This window comes from Etheostoma spectabile, chromosome 10, assembly GCF_008692095.1.
Source record: "Etheostoma spectabile isolate EspeVRDwgs_2016 chromosome 10, UIUC_Espe_1.0, whole genome shotgun sequence".
Taxonomy (NCBI): Eukaryota; Metazoa; Chordata; class Actinopteri; order Perciformes; family Percidae; genus Etheostoma; species Etheostoma spectabile.
In genome coordinates this window covers 10,842,586-10,870,184 of record NC_045742.1, presented here as the reverse complement: position 1 = coordinate 10,870,184, position 27,599 = coordinate 10,842,586, and the positions used below count along the sequence as shown (strand labels likewise).

General features: G+C 38.8%; 1 long non-coding RNA gene across 1 annotated transcript; it reads left to right on the top strand.

The window, feature by feature from the left end:
* Positions 1-1,101: 1,101 nt before the first annotated feature.
* LOC116696764 (uncharacterized) lies at positions 1,102-21,593 on the top strand. Its single transcript, XR_004333820.1, has 3 exons — positions 1,102-1,225; positions 11,070-11,084; positions 21,583-21,593. It is a non-coding gene; the product is annotated as an uncharacterized LOC116696764 (long non-coding RNA).
* The last annotated feature ends 6,006 nt before the right edge of the window (positions 21,594-27,599 follow it).

Sequence of the window (27,599 nt, the reverse complement as noted above, 5' to 3'; positions counted from 1 at the left end):
GCAAGGTATGAATGCTCTTTAATCCTCCTGTTGTCCTCAGGTCAAATTTGACCCATTTTCAAAGTCTCTACATCAGAAATTTGGGTTTCTTTCAACCAAATTGCCTAAAAAGAACACGGATGGTTACATGCAACACAGCTAAAAAATTACGATCAGTTCACCAATTTCATTGAATTTTGGGAGTTTTATTAAATTTTATAGCATTTGAAAAAACAATGAAATGTGGTTTAAACAGTGTCTGTGACTATCCACTAAATCGTAACTATTTGTCAAAATAATTCATAATTTCCAAATTATTTAACAAAGTGTTTTTGTATAATTTCATATCAATGAGGTTTATTGATTATGTATTCCAAGAAACTAGTGGTAATAATATTAATTGATATCAGTGGTGAATCCGGTGGTAGTGTCAAAAAAGAGCTAAACTTAATAGAAAAGTGGCAGAAACCTTGAAAAAAAAAGTCTCAAAAAGGGTAAAGTTTTATTTGCCTTGACGACGGGAAGACAACACAAGGGATAAACATAAAGATATGTCTATATGAGTGTATATTACTACAGGTATGTAAAGGCTATAAACAGGCTCTGACTGTGGTAATACAGAATAAATAACTTTACCGTATGTACAGTGTTGCAAACTGTGACCGTAATACAAACACTTCATGTCACATTAAATATATCTGTGGCATAGTTTAACATCTTGTGAAATACACTAATTTTGCTTAATTGCAGAGAGTACGATTAGAAAATTGATGCCAATCTCGTGTGTACGGTAGATCAACGTATTCTTATGAACGGGTTTGTATGTAATAGTATGAAAAATTATGCAAACCCTGTTGTATGATGTTGTACAAAATAGTCAACTGCCTACAGAGCAATATTTTTTGCAGTGATATGTATAATATGTATGTATGAATGGTTACAGGAAACAGCTAGCCTTGCTCTGTGCAAAGGTAAAAAAAAAAATCAACATATCATATCTCATTTGTTTAATCCGTACAGAAATGGAGATGCAAAAACATAATGAGAGACAACATGTGAGAGACTGCCTGTGCGAGTTTATTAAAAATTGATTTTTAATTAGAAATGGGAATTGATGGTCCAGGATTACCCTGTGACGGCTGATTTGGATGCTGTAGTTTTTAGACATGTACCACATGCTTGTGCAAAAGAAAATGTAATGGAAATGAATAGCCGACAAATCATGTTACTACTAAATAGATGTTTGGTTTTCATGGAGGGGTTGTGTGCTGGGCCATTCCTTGGCCGGGTGCAGTGAATCTCCTGGTGAAAGTTAAGCCCAAATAAAGTTTACATTAAACCACAACTAGTGATTTTACACCAGTCTTTATGCTACGCTAAGCTAACAGGCTAACAGTAGTTATGTGTTGTACAGACATGAGAATGATATTGAGTTTCTCATCTAACTCTAAGCAAGAAAGCGACTAAGAAAACGTCAAACTATGCCTTGGTAAACAAACAATTTGGCTTTGAACTGTAGTGCAGAGTGTTGTATGTGTATTCCTGGGAACATGGTAATAATCTAGGCTTTGCAGAACACCATCAGAGGCATTTTAGAGCCGCCTACACCCTGAACATAAGAAGCATCTGACACCTGGTTAGGATGCCCCCTGAGGGCCTTCCCCTTGGACATGTTTCAAGCACAAATTAACGGGAAAAGACCAGCCAGGTAGGCTGAGGGGAGAGGGCAGACCAGGACATGCTGGAGGGGTTACATCTCCATTTAAGCTCCCCCAGGGAAAGGTGGAGGGTGCTTGGTGGGGCAAGTGAGCCTAAACTACTGAGCTTTACCCTGCTGGAACTGCACCCCTGACAAGGATAATAAGTACCTAGATGATGGATTGATAGATGGGGGTTTGTTCAGCAGTTGTTACTGTGTGGTGGCTTTCTTTTCTAATTACTTGGAATGTAATTTATGGGGTAAATATGAGGAGCAAAATAATAGGTACGCTGTACAATCCTACATCCCACAATATAACAAACTACATCCTAAACTATGAATGAGCACAGAGTTGAGTCAATAAAACGAGAACATGTCAAGCTTAAATGATGAGGCTGACAATATAATATTTTGTCAACACATTACATGAAAAGACCAAAATCAACAGTGTGTTAGGCAGCCTCTCAATACTTTCCATCTTCCCTAAACTTACTGTGGCACTCAGCCCCAAGCCCATTCATTCTTACTGAAAATATAAATCTTTCAAAATGGGTTATAAATACAAAGTTTTATTTATATAACAGCAGGGCATTGTTTTTTATTTGTTTTCAGCAAACATTACTCAAACTGAAGTGAATAGTGCATTTCATGGGCACCATTTTCAGATGCAGATAAAAACCATACCCCATACTGTATTTACAGCAGCAGGGTGATGAATGGGGGATAGATTCAAAATAAACTACAGTGTGTGTGTTTATAGTAATGAGGGAACATGTCAGTGTGGTTCACTGGTGTGTCTTTAGCACCTCTTGTAGTACAGAAACTTTTTCAGGCTTTGGTTACACCAAGCTTTCATGGGATGTGCTATGGAATGTCACCAGGCTACATCTTAGTGTAAGCTATTACTCTAGTGTAAGATGCACTCACTGCAGGAACATAGCCTTTTGTCATGATTGTCTTCATTGAGTCTTTAGGGTTGCTATTAAAAAAATAACATTATGCATATTATACATCTGGTGTGGCAGTGATGTTCATTAAGTGTAATGCATTATTTGAAGATATGTTCAACACTTCTTTGGAAAAAAAAGCACACACTGTTATGGGGCAGTTTTTTTTTTTCAAGGTGTAGGTTTTGTGTTTGTCCATGTCTTAGTCAATGTTATTGATATAGGTTATTTTCATAGTGCCTACTTCTATATTTGCTGCCTGATGTTTCATTTTCCCTCCAGGTTTATACCAGGCTGGGTTCAGAGATTTGTCAAAGCTGACCTCAGAAGAGCAACGTTTCCACCGCCGTGGGCTGTAAACACAAAACTCAGCCCTGCAGACAGCATCTGAACGGCAAAGACATTAGTTCCATTTATTACCCACTCTGGCCAAAATTGTTTTTGTCCTTCACAGTGAGGGTTTGGCAGCATTTCCAATTACCAAAGACACTGTGTTGACCCTCAAGGGCATCAGCCAGACAAGAAAAATATGTAGATGTGAGGAGGTTCTATTGTATTTGATCAATATGCTTTTTATAGGCTGTGCTTGTCTGTCAGAGGAACAGCGGTATCTTTACCCTCTGCAAAACAACACTGACACAGGCTGAATCATGACACAATATCTGCGGATCAGAGCAGAGGCACTTGTTTCATCGCTGAGATATGTTGGCAGATTCACGGCGCGTATTTCTATTTCTGTAACTTCAAAATCTTATTCGGTTTTCTAGCCTCCGACCTGTTTCAGTTTGAAAGTGTACAGTAATATAATATATGTAGAAGGGTGAAACCTGGTGAAGGACATATGAGCACCTCACCCTGATGGACATCCCACTGGTTATTATAAATGCCTTTAGATCGGGTGATCGAGCGTTGACTGACTAATTACCTGAAAGGTAGAACCTGGTGAGCCAGACAAAGGACCCAAGTGATTCCGGGTAAAAACGTGTGCGTTAGGATGACAGAAGAAGATTGGTGCCAGCAGAAACATTAAAGTTTTAAAGAATTGTACACGTAGTTTCTGCATCATTCCACCAAAATCAGACTCCACGCACACATAAACAGAATACGCCATTTCTACGTACAGTTTCTGTGTACTGTACCATGATACTGTAGACCAATGGTTTTCAAAGTCTCCACCCACCACCCCCATACAATACAGTTTTTTTGTCTGTATGTTCACAGGTTTTCAACACAGATGTCTGCATATGAACCATGCTGATGGATTTTTTAAACAAGTTATGTACACATCAATAGTGCAACATGAATAAATTAATATAATGAATATTGACACTCCAAATACTATTCATTAATCTATTTGGGGGCTAGCTCTTGGTTCTGAAATAAAGGTTCCTGTAACAGTTCCTGTAATTTAAGGACGTTGGGTGACCTAAAGAGAATGTTGTCATGAAGTCACTGAGTTATCTAGTTTTTTAGTCAAAGTATATTTGTTAACATTTTGGCAAATTGGCACCAATGAACATATGCAGAATAAGCAAGTAGCAGCTGCTGCGTGCAATGTACCCAGTGATGAATAAACAACTAAGACTGGATTTTTTGATACTAAAGAAAACTCCAAATCGTGATGATTCTAAGGTAAGTAGTGCAGTTACAAGGAGTGTCTTTTCTACAATTTCTAAGCGGATTTATGGACCTTTATTCACGATGCACATCGGATTAAGTGCCATCTTCGGAAAGTGTAAGTCGCACTGATTCTAAAAATGTGTGTAACATGTCTGTGTGTTTAGATATGAAAAGATTATGATTCTGAAAAGGAGTGTGTCAGTTAGCTTTTAAAGTACTGGTATGCCTACCATAATTCCATGAGCTGTCACAGTCAACGATCCTGCTGCTGCAGCTATATTGACGGGCTATGGGGAATCACATAATCCAAAAATGTCAATATTTTGTCAAGAAGTGTGACAGGATTATCAGGTATTTAGGAACCATATGTACATCATTTTATTCTAACCCAGTTTTTGGCCCACCACAATGAAAAGATATTTACAGTAACACGGTAACACAATATTTTATATATATATATATATATACTGTATATATAATAGGAATATTACCTTTATCACACCCACCTGACCTGATCTGATCTGCGACATGTAAACCAGTCAATGGTAATGTCAAAGGGAAACGTCATCTTCTGTAGGGCTCAAATTAAAGTCTGCAGTGCAGCAGGTCGTTAAGACTTGTTACCGGTTTGCAAAATTACGAATCCAACGATGGAAGGCACAGCTGGGAATATTAATTTGGTTACACTGCCGTTGATCGACAACGTTTTTACTCCACAAGCTGTCAGGGATAAACACTCACCCGACATCACCTAATTAATATCCATCAGCTGAGCCTTTGTCAAAATTATGATAACAATCAATAATAACTACAATATCAAAATAATTAACCAAATTTATTTATGTTCACAGTGTTTCCCAATCACTGTGGTAATCATAGAATGAAACATGTTTGCAATAGAGCCTGCAGACACCCTTAACCGTGCATTTAAGGTGATATTATTAATTTAAAAACCCACAGATAACAAATCACATCACATAAACCACAAAAGGAATCTAAACTTTGGTAAAGCCAGTAAATACATAAGGGGAAAAAAGCTCTTTTAATAGGTATTTGAATAAATTGTGTGCTGTGAATTGGATAAGCCATTGCTAATACTTTAAAAAATCAGGATGAGCGCTGTTAAATATTTCCAAATTAAGACCCATAACAAGTAAATTGAGTCCATATTGAGTATGTTTTTCATAGCCAGGTGCCTACATTTGGTGATAATAAAAAACAATTAATTTACAAAAAGTATCAAACTGAGGTCAAGGCTGGGGAGTGGTTAAAAGAAACCAATGCTGTCTGACTGTAATTGTAACTGAAAACTCGAATTCAAATGTTTTGGTGATCCAACCACCCACCCTGACCTTTAATGTCAACTGAATATAAGCTGAAACATCTTTTTTTTTTGTACACGAAAATACAATGGTTGGCAAAGGAATGCTGTATTGGGATGGAAACAAAAAAGCAAACACCTAAATATGGGCCTGGGTTTTTCCTAAAAGGGAGTTTTTCCGTGCCACTGTCGCACTAGTTGCTTGCTCTTGGGGGAATTACTGTTGGGACTTTATAAATTATAGAGTGTGGCCTAGACCTACTCTATCTGTAAAGTGTCTCGAGAAAACTGCTGTTATGACTTGATGCTATAAATAACATTTAATTGAATTGAACTGGATATATAAATGAATGTTTTTCAATGTAAAAACATTTTGGCACAACCATGTCCCTGACAAAGCCAAAGTCAGAGTTTAGTGAACACACTAGTAGCATTATGCATCTGTGCATTGACACAGTAAACATATCTTATTCTAACCTTACATCTAGTTCTGCCAACATTTCCTTCTGGAGTGCGAAGTTCTTCGTTGTATTTGCTGCAGGCAGTCACATGCCATAGGTCCTCCCATCAGAGCTGAATGGCCACTGATTTAAGATGAAGTCTGAGAAGAGGTGAGAAGCAAATGAATTTCATACACCAGTAAGCCTGAAAACTCAGTTCTGACTGAGCAGTCACTCTGATTGAGGTTGACATGTGTGTAACAGTGCTATGCTGATCCTACACCACAAAAAGGCGTGTATGCACACGATACATTTTGAATTTGGAGTTTAAATTCACTGAACAGGGATGTTCATGAGTTGAGACATTGTACTTTTTTCCCTTAACCAATCATAAGTGGTTGACCTAAATGCTGTGAGCTATTTAACGCAGTTCATCCCCACCATGTCCCTGGAACTTACTTTCCTCATAAACACTATATTTTTCCACATAGACAGCTGGTCAATGTCGGCGCTGATTGTATTTTTCCTGTTGGAATTGAGCCATCAGTGGCAGCAGTGATGAAGCATGAGCTGTTTGATATAAATTAGTGAAAGTGACAAGGAGATCATTGCTGGTTCTTACCTTGGTCAATCTTACTGGTCGTAAATAACCTGAAGGGCATCCTTTCAGCTCAAGCTAATGGAGTTAGATGTCTGCACACATCGGGAAGTATATGCCACAATCTTAAAACATGATTACAGTGTCACTTTTGATGAGTGATTATTATTTTTTAATGTTTTATGTATAACCACATGGTAAGACCGGTAGGTCTCTCGAGCTGCCTCAATCCCGCTTTAGGTGGGTGGTGCAGATGGTTCCCATCCACCCCTACTGGTTCAACACCTGTTTTTTTCAGACTGGTTTTTAACTACTAAATTAAGCAAGATCATCAGCCAAATATATGCTTTTACCCCTCAACCCCTTATAGACTGATGTGCACTCAATCCAGGTGCTACGTAACATCTTTCATTTACTGGTATCACTGTGCAATAAGGTACACAATCCATACTAGTTACCAAGAAAGAAGTAGGAAGCAAATGAGGAAATAAAAGCTAATTACTGAATAGCTAACTAAAAATACCAGATTAACTCTGGAACAACAAGTATATTACTGTGAATACACTGATATGTTAATAATTATTTCCTAGATATCTATAAATCTGCATTTTGACCAATTCATAAACAGTAAGATGCTAAATGATAACTGCACACTTACACATGTCTTTTCAATGAGTCAGATTAAGGTCTGGGGGAGCTGGACTTGGTTTTACATGATTTCACAGAACTTTGTGGACCAATAAGAATGATAACATGGCGAGCTGTCCTGTCCTAATAGGTGTATCAAAATGGAAGTGTAAACCAGATTCCATTCCAGCCCAGTTTGCACACACTCACACAACCCTAAGAAGAAGTGTAACCTGCCACCAAAAATGAAAAAATCTGTGTGTGGAGTAGGGGTAAGTTTATGTAGGTGCTTTTGGTTAAAAGGGAAATAGTCATTGATGCACGTGACTATATTCGTGAATTTCTTGATAGCAAATCATTAAATGGAAACTAGCTTGTAATTTGTTCCTTACTTGTTTCTTAGAAGTAGTCAGAATGTTGTCTACCTTATAAAAGCTTTTTTTAAAGCAGGCATTAAGATATAAAACAGGAAAAGCCCAAGTCCAATCAAAAAAAATGGCTAATGGCTAAATTCAATTTCAGTTCCAGGCTGTGTCTTAAATCACTCCCTAGTTAGTATGTCTTGCACTTTAATTTACATTGTATTTGATTGTCTGAATTCTGAGCACATTACTGTATGTAGTGTGCTCAAAAATGATGAAAAGTGAGTAATTGTGGACATAGTGCTAGTGTTCTGGTATCTGGCTAATGACCCCTTGTCATTGAAGACGTTTTGACATGACAAGCTCTGAAGTAAATAATACAATCAATGATGGCTGAACTTTTGATTTAATCATCATTGAGGCCATTAGTAACACCTGAGCTTTAAACTATGACAAGTCAAACTTGAAGCTGTAAAGACAGCCTATTGTTAGCTGGTATTCTGTGCATACTGAAATCCTATGGCCTTTTGTTTGAGCCCCCTTTGACCGAGCCTATTAGAAATGACAGGATAATTATAGCAATAGAGACAAAATCAGTGACACAACAATAACTTTTGTTATTCTTCAGACTAAAATTATAATGTGGGGTAATGTGCAAAAAGCTTCTTCTGGCAGTCACATTCATACATTTCCATCTGGCATTTTGCAGTACAGGGGATAAGTAATTGATTCATGACACATGCGTTTAGGTGATGCTGATGCAGGCAGTGCGTTCCATGCACAGCTCCAGGGTTTATTTACCAGCTAAACAGCAGATAACAGGTCAGGCCCAGCTAGTGTCAGCCATGACCTCCAGCAAATACATGCAAAAGCTTCAATACAGCTAGATCCTAACTTTTAAAATTATACTTATATATTATAGTCTGCTTCTAACACTAAATCTCAAAAAGGTATTTGTGAAATATAATCTTAAATCATAAGTAATCTACACCAACTGGCATCCATTAGTGATTACTTCAAAATGTCAATGTTAAATTATGCAGAACACATGTCGACTTATGTGAGTTTTTACTCCTCATTTGTTTAAGTTTGACACTCTGGCTAAGCTTTCAAAGCTAAAAGGGACAGACATATTATCCTCCTTATATCAAGAGACAGAGTTTGGGCTGATCATTCAGTGAGGCATCTAAATTTCATATTGCCACAATCCTCATTTCAGTCAGTATGATAAGCAAAGACTCAGAGGAGGGGCTTGCGAAATGTCAGAGAATGAGGATGAGGCTTTTAAAATTGTGGCCAGCTATCTAGATTATTGTGCAAAAGGATTCAACCTGTTTTTCTCCCCTCTTAGACGGAGGAATGGTGAGACTATAACAGAGAGATTGACACATCACAAACTGTCATCTGCCTCTAGTCCATGGTTAAAAGGAGGAACACATGTGGCTGTCATGACCTACAGGACACTCTTAATGTGTGTCAACACTGTGTTGCCTGATGCAAGCTTACAAGACATTAGACACAGCTGAATGTCCCTCAGGCCAGTGGTCCAGTATGCCAACAGCCCCCCTGCAGAGAAGTTGACACAAAACATTTGAATGAGGATCACTGGGACACATACCGTCTAGGTTATGTATGCATGCACAGTGTTCATCAAGTTGACAGTGTCAACACTAATGCTTTAGTTTCTTTGTCTTTTCTCTGTCCATACAAACCCTGCCTCACCACAGTTACTGTTGCTACACCTGTCAATCTTTCAATTCTTGCATTGCACATATGCAGTTTACAATGATAACGGTGGCAGATTTCCCACTTCTGTACATCCTTGATTTTAGACTGAGGTCAGTAAATACAAGCTTCTCATTTTTAGCCTGCAACTGTTGATTTTTGTCGGCTGCATTGACAACTAATGCTGGCCGATTGGGGAGCGTATGCACATCCCCAGGGTTATATGTTCCCCAACTCAATGTCTTCTTGACATGAGACATTAAGGAGACCTTTCAAAAGGTTTTATGTTCTCAGTAATTATTTTTCCCCCAGGTTTAATGTCCAATGCATGTTTCATCATTTCGTCATTTGTGTTGATTTGTGTTGAAACCTATAGCTTGTCCCCTGTACTGATGTTATGCTCCTTGAAACATATGCTTTCAAATTTCTTGAACCGACAGTTTTCTTGACTTTAGAGAGTGATATTTCCACAGTGGCTGAATGAATTTTCAACATTCAAACTGCATTTGAAACGTCCATCTCCTTTGATTGTTTGCAATTTGAACTGTGAAGATAGCGCTTACCAATCTCTTACAATGAGGACCCTGGGAACAAAGTGATGCCCCCGCAGATTAGCTGTACCTATAATTTAAATCCATGAGGTTTGTGGAACACATGGGCTCTGGCTGACTTTTTAATGTTTCTCCCCTACTCTGAGAAAATCTTAAACATGCACTTGCTATACATGACATTGTGCTAAAATACTAAGGCTAAAGCTGCATATCCAAGGCAAAACACCTGACATCAAGGACCTCATTGGTTAGAAAGTTACAACTAATTTAGATTAAGACTTTCATTGTAAACTTGATTAGTGTTTTATGGCCTTATTGGGCCTCCCTTCAAAGCATTTTTCTACCTCTCACCAGCCATGAAGAGCAGTGCTTTCCATGTGTGTCTATTTCCTACATCCTCCTTCAACTGGACCTTAAACCTTAGCCTAGCAATGAACTGCCATGATTGCCCCTGACCTCAGTTACCAGTAGCATAATTGACAGCTGTTGGAGTGAGGACATGGAGTGAGACAGTGAATTAGACAGCTGAATCCAATCTGGCCTGACCTTTTGATCAATGCACTGCCATTTGGAGCTGTAGGAGTGAAGACCTGCTCTGTTTACAGACTTTGAAAGGTAACACAGGGAGGTGCTTCTGGGCTGGACTATCAATACCTTTTATACCCACATCAATTCTTCTTATAGAGGTTTGAAGTCTTCAATTTACCCCGCTGCTTTGGTACAGCAGGGGCACAAACTGATATTTTGAGTGGGGCTTTATGTAGAGAGCTGCACTGTTTAAAGCAGGGTGTCTCCTGGATTCTGCGTATACACTTAATTATGCAACAGGCCTTGCTCCTGGAGGCTACCTATATAACTGGTTTCCACACAAGAAGCTAAGCATGCGCCAGAGGTTATCATGCTAGGAATAATGAGGAAGCAACCTGGATTTGCATTTTTGTAGGATTATCCAAACAAATCCCTCACCACCTCCCTCAGAGATGTTGCCAATATATGCTAACTAAAATGAAAATGAAAGTGAGCCGCACCCTCTTTTAATCCAGTGAAACTACCCCTCCCCCGCAGTGATTTGGAACATGCTGTTGTTCTCCCTGTCTCTCACTGCTGTAGAGTAATAAATAGCTGTGCATATTTCACTGGGCTGTGGAACTGAGTGTTACCCCCCCCCCCCCCCCCCCCCCCCCCTTTGGCTGTAATTAGTAAACAGTTGAGAGAGTGCAACACAGTTACTTTGGGGGCACGTTGTAATTCTGTTGAGTTTAGGGAGGATAATTATCAGTCCCTATCACTAGGTCTCACTTCTTTGTGTCAAAGTCCTAGGATCAGAGCATCATCTCTAATTCAAGGCTGCAGTGCTGAGGACACTGCTGTATTAATGAGTGACGCGTTTGCTGAACGGATCTGTGATTGATGGTTGCCATGCCTTTGTTTTCCTACAGGATCATGACGTGTGCTGGGAGGAAATAGCTTTTCTAAGGGTTAGTGCTCTCTGGGTTCTTGTGTTTGTCTACAGGCTGCCTTAAAGTTTCAGCCTTGTCTGGGCGGAGGCCTGTCAGTCTTGCCTTTTGACTGTCTGGACTCCTAAATACAGACTCCCAAATATGGACTGGATAAATATATTTGGGGGTGACAGTAGCTTAGTCCGTAGGGCGTTGGGTTGGGAACTGGAGGGTGGCTGGTTCAAGTCCCAGTACCAAACAATGTACGGAGTGTGGATTGATAGCTGTAGAGTTGCCACTTCACCTCCAGGGCACTGCCAGGTGCTCTTGAGCAAGGCACCATTCCCCCCCAACCGCTGAGTGTGCTTGTCCAGTAGGCATCTCTCCATTTGTGCAAGAATAGGTCCTGAGCACGTGTGTATTTCAGGCCTGTGTGTAGTGTTTACTATTAAACAGAGTGTAAATTGTAATTTCCCCACTGGGGATCAAACAGTATACAAACAGTATAAATTATAAATTAAATTATACATTTACATACAAATGTGCTAATATGACATGATTAACATTTTTCTGGTTATGGTTAGGGCACTTCTAGAAGGTTAGGGAAAGAATGTTGTCTTAAGGCTCTGACACACCAACCCGATTATCAACGGTCGGTGACTCGAGTCTGTTCAGTGTGTTCCATTTTAGCCGATTTAACTTGTTGAATCAGCCAGTGGGCAATCGGGCCCTATGACCCATCTGATGTTATCTGAACATCAGATGGGTTGTATGGGTGGAGTGCTAGCCCTTGACTGGCGAATCAATGCCCAAGAAAACCGGAGCTGACAGCGCCAGTATCTTCTTATTACTAGCCATTGTATTTTCTTCTGTTCAGTGTAATGACAATGATTACAACAATGATCCTTCTTGATTACTATCAACACTCTGAGGAAAACAATGACTGATGACAGCGTGCTCTAAGTTTACTAGGTCTACAGAGATGTTCAATCATTTCCGGTTTTAATTTTTTTGGCGACCGTACAGATTAGCACTCCCTGTTGTTATGGAGACGTATCACGTCTAGCGCACGCCAGATCACATGCTCAAGTCGGCGTTGCTTCTATGTGTTCTGAGGCACTTTTTTGAGAGATGGGAGGCAACTGATCATTCCGACTGCCTTTCCTGCCGACTGGGGTTGGTGTGTCAGAGCCTTTAGTCAAAGGCGACACAAGACAGGGTGTTCATTTTTCAATGGAGCACTCCCTAAACAAAAAACACTATATTTTTCTTTAACCTTAACCAAACTATATCCTTTTTCCTTACCAAAGTGTTATTGTGGGCTAAAACCAATCACACATGGGACCCAATTCATGGTTTCCCCTCCTAATGCCTACTATCCTACCTACTATTAGACTTACAATGTTACAAATGATACAAAAAATAACATGTCGTGGACTGGAAAAAAATATTGCCAGAGTAGATAATAGTACGTATAAGTTATAAAATCATGATACCATATTACATAATATCATTATAATACGCTTCCACTGATACTTGGTAAAATACATTTAAATACTGGCCTTTCCCACAGTATACTAGTGAATAATCAGGGTTAGTTTTTCTTTTTAGATATCTTCATAATGTATACACAGAAAAGTCATTGAAATATATTGGCCAAAATGTGTATGAACCCTATAGTAAATATAAATGTAATTTAATCGTTCAAATAACGTTTAACTTATACAAAAAGTCTACGGTATTTACTCCTTTAAAACTTCATCCTGTAAAATGTTCTTTTATTATTTCCATTTTATATTTATGTGTCTTCACATTAAAATAGTGATACTGCATGTTGTCTTTGCATTATTCCTTTTGCATTAGAAGATTTGTCCCAAAAAAAACATTCTGACATCATCAAAGTGAAAAAAATGTCAAAACTGCAACAGAGGAAAAAAAACAGAACAGACAGAATGTCACAGATTATTACTGCAGTTAAATCAAAGGCTTGTGTTTCACCACAGTATAGTACATCTAGGTAAAAGTTTCCTCCACAGACCACATTCCTGATGCATCCGTGCAGGATAGTACACGAGTCGATGCGGTTGCCTCTCAGGATGCCATAACTGGTTCTTATTTCCATGCGATCCAGCTGAAACTCAGGCAGCACTATCTCCACTAATTTCCCCTGTGCGTATGCACCATACTGCAAATGATACCAGCCACGCCAAACCGTGTCCTTAAACTCTGCACCTCTCATCCCTTCCATAAAAAATCTCTCCAGTGTTAATAGATTTTATGCAAACCGTATTCCTGTTGCAATTTTCATTTCATCACCTCACAGATTGGCTCTTTTTTCTTAATTCCTTTTCATATTACCTGCCTGTCCTTATGCACTGTTACTGTTTGCAGATGTTGGGTACTCAGTCTTCCACAATGACCTGTGCTCATTACACCGAACCCACATCAATAAGATAATAATTCAACCTCTGTCCTGACGGCTGCTGATGTATGTACTTATCACCTGATGTGGAACCTATTGAAAATCAGTAATGTATTCATTAACATAGTTGTATAAAGAATGCAATTTGTACAACCTTGAGTATGATCAATTATCACACAAATCTAATTCATTTTCTCTTTAGTTTATTGAATAACTGATATTGGTTGTATGTGGGTGATATAAATGGCTTGACTATAATGTCACTTTTCTTTTTTTACAAGCACCACAGCAAGTTCAATTGGACTCACTTGACCTTGCATTTTATACTCTGTGAAGTTCCAGTCCAAAACAATACGTTTTCATCCAAATTAAGTGACATCGAATGAAAAAAGCCTTATGGAAAAAGTAAAATTTGATTGAATTTTATGAATATCAACTCAAAGGAAATACGTTCAGTCTCATCGGATTAGGTCTTGAACAATAAACGGCTTATGTGATACACTGATGGAAATGTTATTTGCCAAATGAATAATACATTGCGATTACGTTTTAGGTCATTTTATGGTTGCAACCCGCAACCATAAAATTTGCCACATGGCAGCTGTCAACAAAGACAGATGGAAGTGGACGAACAAGGAGACGAGAGACTTTTTGAATTTAATTCATGAGCAAAATATAACGGCTATTTTAAATAGCAAAGAAATGCCATAATTTATCAGACGATCGCTTACAATATCTGGGGAAAGGCACGGGCCAATAATTCAAAAAAGGTCAAATGTTGTCTTGGTCATCTGAAAATGCTTCAACCAAAGGGTTACTGTGTGATAGTTACTGTGTGAGTTTTGATGAAATGATACATTTACTGCATATCCTAACACCTCCGCATCATACAAACAAAGTGAAACTGATGGAAATGACAAACTGTTGTCATACAAGTGAACACTAAGCCTTGTTGCTAGACGAAATGTTGATGGCCAATTCTACCAATGTCTTTGAAAATCTTTATTTAAACAGTTGGAAGTGGATACAGTGTTAACGCACTATGGTTTTAACTGTGAATGTAACCTGTGCCCATATTTAACTCTCTGTGTGTCGTCTGACAATCCTCTACAGGATTCAACCTTTCACATTGATTCATACAAAAGCAAGTCCTCTAACCATCTGATAGGGAATGCCAGTTTAACAAATATGACAATAATAACTTTCAACCTGAGACCATTGCAAAGTGAGTTGACGAGTACAACAAACAACTTTACAATAATTACCAGTGCTTTTGGACAAATGTATTGATAAAACTACCGTGAAATGTGAAATACATCTGTAGAATTGGCTGCAGTGTAATTTTACACCTGTGGAGATGTACAATCACTTGTTACTCTTTGTGTGTGTGTGTGTGTGTGTGTGTGTGTGTATAGGCAGATGTCTCCTGCGATAGATTAAATTTGGTTGTTGGTATCTTTAGATGTGTACTTGATGAAATAGTAAATATGACATTGTGGATAACTATAGATCTTTGATGCCCCTAAAGATGTTCAATTATATGTATGTATGCAACATGTATCCTGACTTATCCATAAATTCCTTAAAATTGACATACATATGCATATGGTCTTACTTGGAGCATAAACCAGAGAAAAAACAAAAGGAAAAAAAGAGAAATGCAACTCCTCAAAGAGGCACAAATACAATGTAATTGTGGCTGTAAAGATATAAGGCACCAATTAGTGTAATGTACACGTTTTTTTATGGTTTTGTTTTTGTGGGACTGTTCCTGAAAGCCCACCTGTCGCCTCTTCATCCACTTGTCCTCCGTCCCAGCTGACTGATGCTGCTACCTAGGTGACAGAGATGTGGATACCTCTCTGTTATGACAGGGGTACAGAGAGGCTGTTTGCAACCTCAGCAGGGTGCACAAGTGCATTGTCATTACTGCTGCAACAGCTCTGGTGGACATGCTGTGATCATTTGGAGGTCAATCCCCGAGCAGCCAGCAGGGCTAAGTCGTTCCTCTGCGGTTGGTCAATATGGCTTGTCAGTCAACAAACTGATTTAAAATTGAGGAGCATGCTCTGACATCAGATATCTAAAACCAGAAAATTGAAATTGACACCTAGTCCTGCGAAATGATGGATCACACAAAATCAATTGAAGAAACACTCAATTTAACAGACATTTTAAGAGCTGTGTAAAAACAAGTCTCCTTTCTCCTTTTAGGAATATCAATTAAAAAACATCTTCCAGATGTCATTTGTCAAAGTGACGTGGCTTGATAATGGGGTTCTAATTATTTCTACACAGTCAGTTGTAAAAAGAAAAACACTAAGTAAGGAACATTAAAGCAAAATGGGATACATGCATTTTGGGATGGATGTATACTAAGAGTTAGATGTGAAGATTGATGCCATGACCCCCAAATCCTGTTTTGAAAGATCATTTTTTGTACTAAATTGAACAAGATACAATGTGATGAGTGAGCTTACCCTAACAAAAACAGTACTGGCACAAACTACAGGTGTACTGTGTTGACGTACTGGTAGGCTGGATCTTTCCTCTAAGATGAGCCAATTGGCTGCTTACTATAGCTTCAAATACATGAGAGTGGTAATTTATCTTCTCATCTAACTCTCGGAAAGAAAGCAAATAATGGCATTTCTCAAAATGTCAAACTATTCCTTTAACAATACAATTGACTGAATGGTCCTTTTTGCAGGGTGACTGTCTAGGATGGCTTCACCTTGAGTGGCTTAGTTGAGTTTAGTAAAGCCGATCATCCGTTGTTAAAAAAAAAAAAAAGAATAGAGGAGATGTGAGGACTTGGATGCACTGTCCTCTATCAGATCTCTAGAGCCCATTTTGGAGCTTAACACTCCACAACATATTACTTCTCTCACATGATATGTGTCACATTCACACACAGTGGCATACTCCTTGTAATAACCTTGTGGTGAATCAGTTGAGGAATAAGACATTAACTGAGCACGGCTGTAAAACTATGTTTTTTGATGAGGGCTCAATGAAATTGAAATAGCCTTCAATAATGAATTATCGCCATCTTACAGCATGGTTTCACTCCTTTATTTCAGCAGTTCTTTATATTAATTGTGATTCATACATGAGATGTGCAAGGTTTCAGCAGTTACACTCAAGAGTTCATACTGTCCTGATGGACAGGAAAATGGTAAAAAATAAATAAAAAATAAAGCACTGAGAATTAAAAATTGGTGGAATGAAAGTTCAATAATTGCATTTTTGAGTTAAAATTTCATATTGAGTGTAAAGCTTCCATCTCTGTGTTTCTCTGTGGGCGAACACTGACCTGTTGACCTGTGACACCGCCACAGCTAACAGAAAGAAATAAGAAACTGACTGGAGGTTTTGCTTGGCTGATAGCAACATGGAATGTCCAATTCAAATGATTCCCAAAGGCATTTAAAAAAAAAAATCTTTCTATAAATGTAAACAAGCATTATGTTTTTAAAAACATTTTTTGGCACCAGCTTTTTGTGATTAACAGAGTGCATCAAATTGCCAAGAGTCGTAATTGGGATTTTACGACTGCTTCTGTACCCAAGGTATAAAGCATTTATTTATTTATTTATTTTAGGGGCATTTTTAGGCCTTTATTGACAGGACAGCTGCAGAAATGAAAGGGGAGAGAGAGGGGGGAATGATGTGCAGCAAAGGGTCGAGAGTCGAACCTGCGCCCACTGCGCCGAGGAGTAAACCTCTATATATGGGCGCCCGCTCTACCGACTGAGACATCCGGGCGCCCTTCAGGTGATGTCTTGACCACAACATGTAAACTGTATGACAAATTAATAGAAATGGTTGATTTAAAGACAGAAAACTGGCAAACTTGTTAAGAACTGAATAAATGTCATTCAAGCACATCCAAGACACAAATGGGACATTTTAGCTGCAGAGCGGGGAAATAGGATTTAAGCGGGAAAAAAACATTTTTGATTAAAAACAGTAAAGCACAAATAGAGATTTACACAGTAATGAAAAACAGGATTATAGATTTGTTAAAAAGCTTTTTTGCATGTCACAGAAGTAAGCAGCAGTACAGTCTGTATCTGGTGAAACGGTGTGCACTCTATCAGTTGATGTTCCAATGTGTTCATGTTTGTAGCCCTTTTTCTTCTTGGTTGAGAACACTTTACTTTTATCTCAGGGAGGTGTTCCCACTGATTCCCCAAGGTCCTACCTTCAGTTAAAATTTGGCAACCAAAACACCCATTTCTCACTCACATGCGGCTTCCGTATGTGCCAAGATTTCAATGTTGTTGATTTAACGTTTTCATGTTCACACATTACGAGATTATTTATCTACAGTTCTGATAGCTTCTTCAAAGAGCAGAGCCCTTTCCACCAAATCTAACTGTTGAAACATATAATTAAAAAGTAAATTCTTTGACATAAGTGTCTCTGACTGATCTAATGTAATATCTCATTGGTGTTACTTCAAGGCTAGAAATGGGCTGCAATCATCTTGAAAACGCATGACCTCTCCCAATTCTGAATGACAGGAGGTTTTCCTGTTCTTTCAATTTTGACGACATCGCGTGGATGCTGCTGCAACATCCACAGAAAATTGAACAGTGTGATATCAAGATATGCTAAAAACAAAGTAATAAAGCGCAGTACTGTGTAAAATGTGCTGACAGTGTGAGTGCAAGCTTGAAGTGCTTATTATATAAGATGAGTCTGTGGCGGAGTGCGATCACTGTTGGTCCACGGCTCCTTCCAGCTCCATCAGTGGCTGAAGAGAGATAGAGGAGAGTTCGTCATTCAAGAGCCAGCCATCCATCTTTCCCTCCCTCCTATCTCTATCTGATTCTCTCTATATCTGCCTCTTTCTGATTCTCTCTCTTTCTATCTCTTTCTCTCTGCATTGCCAGGCCCTGCTGAGGCCAGAGACAGCCATGTGGATTTGGGAGCTTTGAGCCAGGGAAATTACCCCGAGCTTGCTGGGCATTTAATGAGGTGCACAATGATTTATCTTGCCTTATGCACAGAAAATAAAATCAAGGGCCCGCACATTGGCTTGTTACTGATTAATTCCACACTCTAATTTCACCCTTGATACATTTCAATATCATATTGACAACACTGGGATGTCTTATTGCTTTACAAGGACAGAAATTAAAGTTCTACTAAATTAAGCACTTGATTCACTGTTGTTTTGCTGTGGTTTACTCCCTTTTTCTTTTGTTTTGGAGAATTTCAAGGTGAAAAGGTCTTGTGTCAAATTGACTGAAGTCCCACCTGTGCCAAGCTCAACTCGACTCATCCTCTCTTTCTTGCCATTTTCCTCATATATCATCACAAGTCTATGCAGCCTCTCAAACACTGCTTTGACCAAATACACAAACGTATATGCATGCTGAGTCACACACGGCGGTAAGATATTCATCTCATTTGACATTGAGAAGAGAGACACGCTCCTGCCTGTTATTGAGCAGATATTATTTACTGTCAAGATACCACGGGGCATTTATTTCTTAGGACCCTGCATGAGTTGCTGTCAATTTTTAATTTAACTGTCAAGTTATTAGTGTTGAACACTTTGAGCTGTCTCTAGGAGCATTTTTATTTCCACCAGCTATCTGGTGCAGCCAGGTGATACCAGGGCTATCTTCATGCTACAGATTCAGCCAAGCAGCCAGTCTTGTGTCCAGGGGGAGCAATGGATTATATAGCATCAGGTCTGCTCCTTTCCCTTTCAATTTAAAAGCCAACAAGTCTATCTACAGATCAGTTAATAACATGGTACTTCTCCCTGGGCTAGATCTTCTGGAATGTTTCAATTAGAGTTCCTTTGATTGACCTGAGATTTGAAAAGGACCCTTCTCTCGCGGCAAGTCCAAGCCAACATGCCTTTCATAGCAGGCCATGGTGTGTTGACTGAGATTAGCAGTAACCTTTGCTCTGTCGTGGGCTGAAATGAAAGCACCAAGTCACAAGATTAGAAGAATTTCATGTCATTTTTAGTTCAAGTCAGATATCACAAACACAAACATAGTTTTTGGAAAAAAAGCAAGAGTGACTCTCTCAAGATTATCTCTTCACTTCATCAGGATTTTGTGCCTTTTCCAATATCCTTTTCCCCAAATCCTCTTTTCTCCTCAACTAAACAGACAGATCTCAGTCTGGTCTGTGCAAATATTCTCTCAAGCTATTGTAAGCAAAAGGTTTGAGGCTGATTCAATTTTAGTTCATCGCAACAGTGTGAGTTTTGTTAATGCAAGTTCATAAAAAAATCTACTGTAATATATGTCTTTCCCCAACCTCAATAGCAGTGAGACAGACATTGTAAAAAAATTTCACTTCTAACTAAACCACCGACAGTGAGCAGTGGAACTGCTAGGAAACTATGACTGTATTTGGAAAACAAAGCTCAGATGAGTGTTATATCTTAAAAGTACCACTTGTAACAAGTCACTCTAGGTGTTGACAAGTTGTAACTTTGTTAATAGTTACAACTTATAGCCATTGTTGTTCCCTAAGCATAATTCCATTGTGATACCCCCCCACCCCGAGAAAAAAAACATTTGTTTTTGCCAGTTTAACTTTTTATTACCAAACATGTAACTCAGAACCAATAACCCAATAGCAGCATCAAAATGTGACACCTGAGAACAATAAAACAAAAAAGGAAAATCAACTTTATGTATTGGGATGTACAACATCTTCGTGGAAATTGAATAATCATCCATAAATACAAACTTAAAAGCAGAAGTATACAAGTAAGCAATAAAGCAAAGATTTAGAAGCAGAAAAGACAGATTTTACTTTACTTTGTAAACACACTATGAAGAACAGCTAAAACACACATTTAAGTGTGTACATTGGTTTATTATAATACAAGTGGATAATATTATCAAAATAAACCAAATATGTTCCAAAATCAATCAAATCAAATCAATTGGTACTGTTGTGGAGTCTACAGACCTGCTGGCCGGCTGGGGTTGATGTGTAGGTCTGTGTCTTCCTCTTGGCCAAGTGCTCCTCCTTGTACGCATCTCAGCATTGACCCTGCATTCATTTAGAAACACAAAGAAAAAGGATCAGTATAGAAAGAGACAAAATATTAAAACAAAGAATCTTAAACCAAAAAAAAATTATAAACATTTAAAACTAAGAGCCTGCAGCCAAGGAGCTCTCCGTCTTTATTACTTATTTATCAGCTGTTTGATAAATCTAATCTAATCTAATGTGAAAGCATACTAGATTGAATGTTGCACACATTTAAATAATGGTTGCTTTATATCATTCAAAATGACATTTTATATTTATATCTTACCTACAGGAAGAAAAGAAAAACAATACACCTTACACAAGACTGCATTTCTGAATCTTAAACATTATTTTACTATTTAATTGAATACAACTTATATACGGTTATGAGCAGGGCCTGAAGTTAACTTTTTTGACCACCTGCCACAGCACTGCAAATAGACACAACACAACCAAATTCACTCAGGCCCTGCGAACATAGAAACGATGCAAAGAAAACAGCACACATACGCAGAAAACCAAACTATGCAAAAAGTAAAGCACGAAATCCCTGAAAAATAAATGCAGCAAAAAAAAAAACGCTGCATCCAGATTACACAACGGAAGTTCTCGCCAGAGAGAGAGAGAGAGAGAGAGAGAGAGAGAGAGAGAGAGAGAGCCGGGGCACGTTCAATTCATTGTTTAATAATTTATTCTGTTCATCGGCCTGAAATACACCTACACATAATCAGGACCTAATCATGCAAAAATGGAGAGATGTTAGTGTGAGTGGGTTGCCAGTGCTGCACCAGCATGCTGAGCGGTTGGGGCAGGGTACGGTGTCTTGCTCAAGAGCACCTGGCAGCACACAGGAGGTGAACTGGCATCTCTCCAGCTACCAATCCACACTCTGCACTTTGGTCCGTATTGGGACTTGAACCAGCAACCCTCTTGTTCCCAACCCAACTCCCTACGGACTGAGATAGTGCCACCAGAGGCCTGGGGAACTTCCGTTGTGTGATATGCAACAGGGTTTTGGGGATTTTTTTGTGGTGATTGTGTGTTTTTCTTCTGCTTGTTTTTGTTTTTTTGGGTTGTATGCTTTTCTTTTTGCGTTTTTTGTATAATTGCAGTGCGTTTGTGTATTTGGTTGTGTTGTGTGTGTTTGCAGCATGTTTGCTAAATGCTACGCATGTGTTGTCAAATTTATGAAGATGTTTTCTTAATTTGCTTGGGTTTTGTCTATTTGCCTGTATTTCATTAAGTCGCAGTGCGTTTGCCCCTGACTGCCACCGTACAGACCCTACTCCACGCAGTTGCCAGAAGCCAAGGAGGACACGGAGGATTAAAAAAGCATGATGCACTCTTCAGAAGAGGTAATTGTCTTCACTTAAGTTTTTACACGCAAAAGTCACCGGACGACACAATCTTCTGAACATACTGAACCGATACTGAGAAAAACAGAGAGAGTTATGTGGAGCTGATAGTCTTAGCTTTGTACCAACTCATTTGGCTATGTATACAGCACATTCTGTATATATTAAAATGTTACGGACTAATACAACTTTAACTGTCAGTTGGAAATGGGAAACGAACAGTCGTCTTCCGTAAAAAGAGTAAAAAAAAGAGTATTATGTAAATCCAGTTTGAGGATGGTCTAGCATGAGACTGTCTATAAATATTACTGTCACATGTCACAGGACCTACTGCTTCTATATCATTGCTCCAGGAGCCTCTGCTGTTCTTCCCTGTGATCACTGTCCAACACTGAGCCAAAGGGGAAACAGAAAGTTTACAAGTGTCCTAGCATCATTCATTAGACACATGCGATCTGCCAGCACTGCATATTCCTCTCCTTTGCACTTACGCACCTCTGGGACCAGCAGACAAATTCATCCATATGCACGGACACACAACTTGAATGCATATTTTTATGTTGCATCTGTGCGCATGCACACACGGACACAAGCCTCCCACCTGTTCTCACTGTGCTCAACAACTTTGAGCTCTCTCTCACCTCTGTGCATAACAAACGTAGCTGCCACAATGTTCCCATGGTCACATTGCTACTTCACTCTGTGCAATATTGCTGATATTTTGATAATTTTAGATGCAGATATGTTGCTATTTTACTTTTACTTGGCTGTAAAATAGAAAGGTCTCTTTACACTAGCACAAAACTATTGATGTATTATCACAAAGGTTTTATTGATCTTAAGCTCTGTTTTCCCCATTTTGACTTGTGAATGTTGTTGATAGACAGCCAAAGCCAGACAGCTTGACACTATCTAAAACTGCCATGGGTGTCTTGAGAGGTGGCAGAAAGCAAATAGACTAATGTCACCCACCCAGTGCAACTCTCATGTTACATTGGCTGACATTGTCCACTGCAGCAGGCACCTACCCCACTCAATAACAAATTACAATGTCTTTATTCTCCCGTGCCTCCTCCATACCTCCAGCCTTTCCTCTTTTCAACAGAGAGGATGTCTATTAATTAAAAAGACTGACTAATTGTAGCTCCAGAAAATACTCCCCCTCTCTCTCTCTCTCTCTCTGTCTCTCTCTCTCTCTCTCTCTCTCTCTCTCTCTTTCGCTCTTTGACACATTAAGTAACTGCTTGTGTTTTTTTTTGCAGAAAATGAATTGAAGTCCCAATCCTATGCAGCAGGATGTGGTGCTGACACTAAAATGTTGATGGTTGAAAATATTTTTGAAGATTTTTCTTGGATTTAAAAACAAGGAATAGTGGTTTTCTCCTACATTTCAGAACATGACGTTTCAACTATCCCTTGACATATTACTTTTTCTTTGTGCTTTAATATTTTATGGTGCCATATACTGTTTTATACACCCGGTTTAAGCATTTGATTTGGTGGGCAATGTACTGGGTTATAGGAAAAGACTGTCCTTACCAGACATCACGTACAAATAATCAAACTTTTACATTGGAAGCTGCTGTTGGAATCTTGTTAAGTCAACATTGTATTTTTGTAACCATGATCACAATCTTTTCCCAAACTTTAACCAAACGGGGAAAGAGGGATGTCTGATCTGGAAACCCCATTTACATTTAGTTTAAGGGACTTCTTGAATGTGTACCTAATCTTTACAGATTTTGAACATTTTGTCTTAATTAGCAGTCGTAATTATACCATGTCAGTGTTATATTATTATTATTATATGTTATAATACTACTTCATCACTATCGATGCATTAACATATAAGCAGTACTTAAATTTTGCAGTTGGTCGAGGTGGTGCTAATTGTAATTGCATCATACGGTCGAGCGGTTTAGCCTCTAACATGTATTGTGAACTGATCATGACGTTTGGTGATGATGTTTATTATAATTGCATGTATCTGAAAAGCTAATATTGACTATAGTTGACCTGTTAATAAAAGAGTTAAAAGTGAGAACTGACAGGAATTATTCTGAGGGAGACAGGGATGACCTCAAACAGATGTCATTCTTAGATGACACAGTAATGTGGACCATTCTGCCATGGTTATTGTATACGTACATGGTACTGTATACTTTTTTTTGGGACAAAAAATGTGAGTCCCACGTCAGCCACATTTCTGTGCATATTAGTTTTAACCAAATATCTATTGAAGATCATGTTTAAACACAATGAATGTCTCCCCAGCGTTTCTGGTAGGAAGGTGACAGCAGATGGAGGAGAACATTGTCAGTGGTTTACTCCTCTGGGAAAGCCTCACGGGGAAAAAGACGGCAGAAGGTCATGTGAATCTATATTAGATCACTTTTTTCCTCACCATGGTAACTTCACAGAGCCCCTCTCACCCCTCCTTTCTGGATCTCCTTGTCAATGGCACCAAGCATTCCTAGTGCAAATTATTGTCCTGGGTATAAATAGGTTGACAGTCTGGCAGGGCCAGGTGGTCTTATCTGCCAGTCGGCTGTCCTCCTCGCTGCCTAGTGCAGGTGGATGTTTTTTCCACATTCACAGTGACCTCACATTGTCCACAGATGGCACCGTTCCCTGGCAAACTCATGCGATGCACGTTGCAGATGTATGATGAGTGGATGACGTTTCAAACAATTAATTTCCTCTCAAAACTGTTTTGTAACATGGGCATCACATGTAATAACTTGATGTCAAAGTTAACACATTTCAAATCAGTTCATACAGTGGTTTTGCAATACTATTTTTGAATGAACTCCTTTAAATTAGCGTACCCGTGATGCTGCTTAGTTACAATAATTTCATGCAACAACTCAGTGGAGCTCAAAGATTGTTGACAAACCTGAGCTTTTAATAGATTTCCTTGCTGATTGTGATCTTACCTATTAACCCTCTGAGCCCGAGACACTCGCCCACGAGTAAAAAAGTACCTCTGATTCATAGTTTAATAACTTTTGAACCATACGAGCGATTTACTCACTTTCGGTTTCCTTTGAATCCTGACGTGTTCGGCTTTACGGAGGTCTTTTCCAGGTCTTTCTAGCCTCTACAGGGGATTTTCTATCCAGCCTGGAACTTCAGCCTCTTTGGGCTTTAAATCCATACTGTTATATCCAAGATTGGTCCACTTTATGTCCATAATTCATCGCGTTTTGGCTCAATTTTTGTCGCTGGCTCGCTCCTCCGCGTCTGCCCTGTCTCTCCCGTCTATTGTTTCAGGAACTACATGCCCATATATGGGAGATAAAGGCACCCCTCTTGTATGGAAGCCAGCGGGGCCAAAAATGCCTGTATACTCTATGAAGCAAAATGGTGCACTATTTAGACACATTTTGCTTGTAAAACATTGCTGTGGGTGTAATATCAATAAATATGACATTATTATGTTTATTGGCATAAGTAATGTCATGAGAGCAAAACGTCTTGACTTTTTTGGAAGAAATGCAGTATTTTTGCAACTGATAATGTATAATGATTATTTCTTCACAGTGTGACTCCCACATATGAGAAGTGTTTTAGAAAGGAAAATGGCTCAGGTTTTACTTATATGTCGTGATATCAATACATATCTGAAGATTCATTCATTTATTATTTATCTTTAAGGCCCTACAACCATTTTAACATGCAAGTGACCTCACTGCAACCCAAATATTCCAATAACCCAGTTTGTCCTAAAAAAATGATGTTCATATCTTGACTGTAGACAACAGGGTTGATGTTTAACAAGCTTTTTTATAAATACCGCCAGACGGAAATTAAACTGTAAAAATGGCCTCAGGGCCCAGAGCGTTAAATAGTTTGCAGCCAACGCGTTTGAACAATGTTATACTTCTGGGATTGGTCCGTTGCTGCGGGAAATTCTGCCAGATGCACTCTTTTCGGCCGGATGTCCGTTACCTCCTGCTTCTTTTTATTGGAATTTTAATCCCTGGTCAATTTATGAGGACTGTAGTTAACTGCTCCCACAGCTAGCTAAACTATTCACCGAAACAAGATCCTTCCCAAGGCTGTTTTGCAAGGGCACCGGTGCTCCGTCCAGCGTTTAAAGCACCCCAAGAGGATTGTGATTGGTTTAAAGACATGCCAATAAACAAGATACGTTTTTCTCCCATCGCAGAGTGCTATGTGGAATGGCCAGACCCTCTTTCGCTACGCTGTGGAGGTAGGTCTGGCAAAGCAAGATTAGATATTTTGTAATCTAAAAAGATCACAATGTTGTTAAAAGTACCCTCAATGTCTTTGTTTTGTTTTCCGATGGTACACCTTGAAACCTATTCAATAAGATTAGTTGTTGATTTGCATCTTTGTTTGTCTCCAAAGTGACCTTCATTTTTGTCCACATTGGAATTTCTGACAAGCCGTCAATTAAACAAACAACCCACATTTAATGGGGCAACACCACACACAAGGTCTGCCGTCCATGTGTTATACGTTTGGTCTATAGGATCATTGATGCTGATTTTTTTGTTTTTCACTCTCAGTAAACCCTTGAAATAGTTGTGTGTGAAAAGCTCAAAAACAAAGCTACTGCATGGAACTGAAAGTTCTCATTTGTCTGATTAATACAACCCACAGAAGTCTTGTTTTGTACTTGTTGTATAATTTACATGAAGGTGGATCCAACACACTGACAGCTCAGTGTGTTGCTGCAGGGACTATACATTTAAAATGAGTCTCATGAAAGACCTTGATTAGGATTCCTCTACTGTCCCTTCCTCCACCATGAACTCTAGGGGTTCCCTCCATCATCCCTCTCTTTTTTTATCTATCACCTCAGTCTGTATTTCTTTACACATTACATAAAGTTATCTGTTATAACGTGCTGTCAACTGCTGTTGAGTTCAAGCCCGAACTTAGTTCTTTCATTTGAAAGAGATAAATACAATTAGACTGCAAATGCCCTTTCAAAATATAAGGGACATTTGGAAAGCTGGGGTATTACAGTTGAAAACAGCAGTCCCTTGTACTACTGTTCCACTTTTCACATAGCAAAGCAAGTGAAAAACTCTTCAGAGGGGTTAGTGGGATGGAATATTTTTAAACTTCTTTAATGCAACTTGGAATCTCTAATTCCTAATATTTCTACTTTAATAACATAAAATATGTTAGTAAGGTAACATCAAAACAGTTTCAAGTCTCTGTACCTCTACTGGAGTGATGAACACCATTCAGATCCATTTTGCCCTGTGTAAAGGCATCTGAATTCTTTATCTTTCTTTATTTACTCATTACTCATTTATTGTCCTTGATTTCAGTCTGCATCACATCTGCACCAAATATTCTTCAACTTAAAATAACATTCAGGTAAGTGAGCACAGCTTTGAAGCAACATTAGATATTTTTTAACTCTTTGGGGCAGTGGAACAAGCTAAATACAGCTCTGACATATTATCACTGTACAACGCAAGTTGCCTATTTACACGATCAGCATACAAAACAC